Raw genomic sequence first — 5788 nt, 5'->3', positions numbered from 1 at the left:
AATTCCTTGCTAATTACTACCTTAAACCTAAATTTCTTTGTCCTGTCAAATCCTCACAAACTTGTTTCTTTGTGTAAAAACATATATAAACTACTTGCTTCGTTCATTCTCTGAGCATCATTTTTATGATCCAGTAGTGTGTATTAAATTGGTTTTCCCCTGTTAATCTGTTCATGTGTATTACTCCAGCCATAACTATAGGAGGGTAAGCGGGCAATTTCCCCTCTCCCTACACCACATTTAGGGACCCCTGCAGTGTTGTCTAAGAAGCACTTATACTAAGGACTTCTATGTCCCTTACTCTCTGCATCTGAGGGTCGTCCGTGGCCCATGCATTGTATACCCCGTTTCTTGGTTGCCCCGCCGCCCCCCGCCGCAAAGGTGCCCCAGGTCTCGGTAGGGTCTGATCCGGCGGGAGCGCCAGACCCGGAGCTGGGGAGGAGACGGAGTTTTCAGCTCTGCAAGGGTCTCACAGGTGTGAGAGACAATCAGAAGAAAACTTAAGACAGAAAAGGATTTGGGATTGTCTCCAAATACTCATTTCTGGGTTGACCGTTGTAGCAGAGATCGGCGAACGGCGGGAAGCGCCGGATGGTTGCGCCTCGGGGCGTAAGGGGTCTAAAGACTGCAGGCGCACGGAGGGTTTATACAGTTAATTCGTTTTGCAGATCAAGCCTAGGGCTTAAAACGCCTTTCTTCTGCGTTTTCAGTCCGTGGAGGCCTCCGCCCGAAAGGGGGCGCTATAAAGGCGGCTCCATCCTTTTCGTCCTCTTTTCCCGGTGCGCGTCTCGGTGGTTCTCACGCCCCGAGTCTCGGAGCCCGGGAGATGCGTTCGCTGCGCGGGTTCTCGAATAGGAGGCTGGGCGCGGGAGCCTCGCGGAGTGGGGGCTGCGACCGACGCGAGGCGCTCTGCAATTCCCCTCCATTCTTCTCTCCCACCTGGACCTAAATCCCCATGGCAGCGTTTAGGCCTTTCTTCTTTTTAATCCTCCTGTGTTATATTCTCGGTTTTCTGGCGACCTTTTTAAGCAGAGAGGCCTTATCCCAGACCTCTCCCTGGGGTCGGCCAGGCGGTACTGCCCCCTCCCCCACCGGCCAGTGGCCGTCGAGCTGATGTCCGCGAGAGGGTGACCGATAGTGGGAGATCTCAGGACCAGAGAGGGACTTTCGGTATAATGTTTAGTTTTCTTTTTTCCAGCTTAGCCGCGAGACAGTATCCACTATAGAAAGTTCAAAAATTGAATTTGACAAAATGAAATTTCTATTGTCGCTATCGAGAATGGTATATCGGGTCATAAAATTATTTCTGAGCTTCCTTTAACGTGAGGGGGTGTAGCTCAGTGGTAGAGCGCGTGCTTAGCATGCACGAGGCCCCGGGTTCAATCCCCGGCACCTCCACTTTTGTTTTTTTTTTTCCCTTAAAATTCACTTTTGCTCTAAATCCTCCCCTGGTCATTTGCAGAAACATGTCCGCTGCTGGCCTCTTTTCTGGTTCTTTCGTTAACTTTTAGTTCTTTTAACTCACACGAAAAAGAAGGGGAACAAGCCGACTGTATTTTGCTTTTAACATCGACGCATTTCTGCGGTAGGTACTTGGCGCCGCCCTGGGTGATGCGTCAACAGGCGATAGACGAGATAAAAGGCTGGGGAAGGACCGACCCGCTCCAGAACCCGAAAAACAAGCGAGGCACCAAATAAACAAGCACAATCACAATAATTACATTTCGCAGTAGTGTCGAAGAGTAAGACACACAGAAAGAAAAAAACCCAGAAGACAAAAACAAATGCGAAGTCAACAGGAAGTTTTCTGTAGATCTCTTCGTTTTCTGAGCTGTTCCAGGGTCAAGGAACAGACCGGAGGGGTGGAAAGCTTTCCTGTGGATTTCCCTACCACTCTCTTCCCATTATAGCCTCCCCCTTCTTCTTTTCTCCATCCTTTTTTCCTGTCCCCTCCCTCCGTTTTTATACTCTATATACATTTCTTTGCCTCATTGTTCCTGACTCTAATTAGAATAACTTTTAAAGTGTGATGTGAGCTTCAGATTAGAGAGAAGTTCTTACTGTGTTAAATAAGTTCTAGGCTTCTTAACTGGCTAACTTGAAGCAGCTAACTTGCCTAATTTTAAAAGATGAGTTAAGGAGGGGAATCAAAATAAAGATAGCCCCCCCCCTTTTCTTAGCACTGTTGGCTCTGAAGGGCCTCACACATGCAGGTGAACAGTTCCAAGCATCACACACATCCCTGGCAAAGAGCCACTCCAGGGCCACCTCCGAGGCCTGGGAGCATGCACACTAACGGCATGATCTGCCCTCAGAAGGATGGGTCAGGAAAGAGGCCTGTGCAGGCCCTGGAAGAAGAGAGGATCAGGACTGTTTGGGCAGAGAATTCTTCCTATGGATATGGAGCCCTGGTAAATAGTGTGGACTCCATATCCATAGGAAGATACCTGGCCAGGACCGGCCCCAGGGCATAAGCAGGGTTAAACGTGATACTGGGTGTATGCTCCAGAGTTTAAGGGGATATTTGTGTTTAACAATATCTGAAATGATCCTTTCCAATGTAGTTCTAAGGTTAACCTTCCATGCTGTCTTTTCCAAAATGCTGTTTTCTGAGTCATGTATGTGTGGGTCTAGTAGTATCTCTTTTGGCAATGCAACTTGTACCTGTTGGGCATAGGACTGTATACTTCACATTAGATTTTGACAATACTTGCAAAATTAGATTGTAATGTGTGTCTGTGGGGGTGGGGGTTCCTCCACTCTCTTAGGGTCACTGGCTGGGTCTGAAAATTAAAATGACATAGAGTAACAGGAGAAAAGGATACAAATATGTCTAATCAAAGTTTTATGTGACATGGGAACCTTCATAGGGAAATGAAGACCCAAAGAAACAGTTAGACCTGAGTATTTTATGCTAGGTTCATGAAGAGAGGACAGTCGTGGAGGAATATGATAGGCTAAGGAGGATGAGGCAATTGTAATAAACTGGGGGAAACTGTTTATTAGGGGTATTCTTGGCATCCTTCTGCCTTCAGGGATAAGGATGCTCCTTCCCTCCACAGGGAGGGCGCCTCTCACAGGTCACCTTTTATGACTTGCTTCAGAGAAGAAGGGCAAAGGGGGGAAGTCAGAGTGACCTTCCTGCTTCTGCCATTTTCTCAAAATCTTTCAGCTTAAAATATTCAATATGCCAAAGTGCCATATTTTGGGGTAACATGTCCTGAACCCCAACAGTAAAAAGGTAGAATCTGTCAGCGGAAGAATCAATCGAAACTTTATAAATTTCTCTAACAATGTTACATGGTAAAGATTTATAGGGATTTTGTGGCATAGATCATATTATCTTAGAACTAATGGTAGAATTTTAGGCTAAAGAAAGCTCTTCTGAAAATTTGAAAATGTTGATTAAAAAAACTCCATAGGGGCCGGCCCCGTGGCTTAGCGGTTAAGTGCATGCGCTCCGCTACTGGCGGCCCCGGGCTCAGATCCCGGGTGCGCATCGATGCACCGCTTCTCCAGCCATGCTGAGGCCGCGTTCCACATACAGCAACTAGAAGGATGTGCAACTATGACATACAACTATCTACTGGGGCTTTGGGGGGGAAAAAAAAGGAGGAGGATTGGCAATAGATGTTAGCTCAGAGCCGGTCTTCCTCAGCAAGAAGAGGAGGATTAGCACAGATGTTAGCTCAGGGCTGATCTTCCTCACAGAAACAAAAATAAAAAAACTCCATGAATTTGTAGTACTTTCTTAGAGTTTTGATAATGATAAGGACAATGATGTGTATATTTTAATGGGAGAATCTTAAGAATTTCACCTCTAAAGTGGATTTCTCTGTCAATTAAGAGTGCTAAAGGTATTTCCTAAGTAGAAAAAGCAAATCTGTAAACGTTTAAAAATATTTATTATTATTTTTTGGTAATAGAGCTGTTGCACAAGTCACATTTCAAGTGCTCAACAGCCACATGTGGCTAATCGCTACCATTTGGAAGCACAGTTACAGAATATTTCCATTGTTGTAAAAAGTTCCATTGGATAATACTAAGTTCAAGTATTAGTTTTTTGGAAGAGAAGGCTTCAATCCAACTAAAAACTATATAATTTTACTTTTGAAGATATTATTGAAACATATTCAGTTTTTTAAAAATTTGGACAACTGAATGAAATCCATTTGTAGGTGTCCAAATGGTCCCTGAGGTGGAGAATTGAAGCCTGGCCATAGCTTTAGTTTTGGGGGGGGTTATGATAAATACAGATGGAAAAGAATCAGCCATCCATAGAGCTTCTTGGGTAAAGTTTTCCTAACAGTAACTTTGGAAAGTTCAGGAATTTGTCCTTGCCATTATGAGTGCTTTCCTGTAATAGAGCATCAAAAGTCCGGAGAATGACTTAGGCACCACCTAATGGCCATCTTGGGAACACCAAAGTCCGTTGCTGAGTTTTGAGATGGCCAATATCTTTTCGTAACGGTAGATTGTTGTTTTTGAATGTGCCCTTCTGGATTCTCAAAATCATATTGAGAAACTGTTTTTACAATACCAATAGTAGTTATCTAGGGCATTTTCTTTTGCTTCAAAAGTTCTTTAGAATGGGCTTAAATATTCACAATGGAGCTTTTTTTCAGATGTTGATTTTCCTCTAGTAAATTGTAATTTTCCAATTTTTAATTGAGGTTCCCAGGACAGTTAAAAATCTCTGCGTTTCCATATCACAGCATTCCAAAGTCGCAAACAACCTGAAGTCATATGTACTCTCAGTGTAGATGTTAACCCTTAAACATTTAGCAAGGTGTCCTGCTCACATTAGAACTATTAGTCCAGTCATCTGAGCAGATGTAGGCAAAGGAGTAGCTTCCTTTACAGAGTTAAGATGTTGCAGCATATTCAGCACAAAGTATACCTTGAATGTTTAAGGATTTGAGCCATCAACAAACCAAAGTTGTCTAGGGGGAATATCAGTCAGTCGGTGGCAGTCAGGATATAGTCCCCCTGTATCTATCTGATAAAGACATCAAAGGAAGCTCATTACTACATTCATATCAATAGATAATTCTGGCCACCTCAGTCTTCTTCACCAGCTTTTAAATACACTCATGCCTGACCTCACCAGACCTTTTACCTCTGAAAAGCTTGGCAGTCAGCACAGGCAACACTCCGCTCTAGCCTGGATCCTAACAGGATTCCGTTTTAGAATTTCCACTTTTATGTATTCTTGATCATATGATCCATGTCTCTTCATAGCTTATGAAAAGTAATGAAGCAGAGAAAGCTTTTTTTCTTTGCCTCAGTATTTCCCTCATCCTCTCCTCTGGGCTAGGTTTAACTACAAGCTTTCCTTAGGGAGAACCACTAAGTACACTATCCTTACCATGAAAGAGAACCAAGTGCTACCTACCGCACAGAGGGACGACTGCTGAGACTAACAAATGCACTATTAGTTCTAAATGAATATGACTGTTTTGGTCTCCGGGACAGGGACTTCAGAGGACTAGTGCATTAAAGCAGTTCCCCACCTACTTTAATCATGCTTCAGGGCAAAAGTCTAAGGAGGACCACCTGGGATTGAAATCAGAATCTCCTTTTAGTCCTTTAACCAGAAAACAAAAAGGGCAACAAAACTCTTGTCATCTAGGAACATTTTTTTCTTTCATTTTTTTGTTTAAAACAGCTGCAGTAGCACCAAGTACAGTATATGGAATCAATGATTTGCTCTTCCTCAACCAAATTATTTTACCCTCTAACTTATTCCTGATTTTCAGTACAGGCCCAGAGACATGGAGTCTCAGAC

At 43.7% G+C, this 5788-nt stretch overlaps 1 non-coding gene across 1 annotated transcript; it reads left to right on the top strand.

Moving 5' to 3' along the window:
* The first annotated feature begins 1326 nt into the window (after window positions 1-1326).
* Window positions 1327-1398, top strand: TRNAA-AGC (transfer RNA alanine (anticodon AGC)). Its single transcript has one exon. It is a non-coding gene; the product is annotated as a tRNA-Ala (tRNA).
* Window positions 1399-5788: the final 4390 nt, after the last annotated feature.

The sequence above is a fragment of the Ceratotherium simum genome, chromosome 13 (genome assembly GCF_057802395.1).
Source record: "Ceratotherium simum simum isolate JZ-2026a chromosome 13, ASM5780239v1, whole genome shotgun sequence".
Taxonomy (NCBI): Eukaryota; Metazoa; Chordata; class Mammalia; order Perissodactyla; family Rhinocerotidae; genus Ceratotherium; species Ceratotherium simum.
Note: the sequence above shows the minus strand (reverse complement) of the source record. Positions and strands in the feature narration are given on the sequence as shown.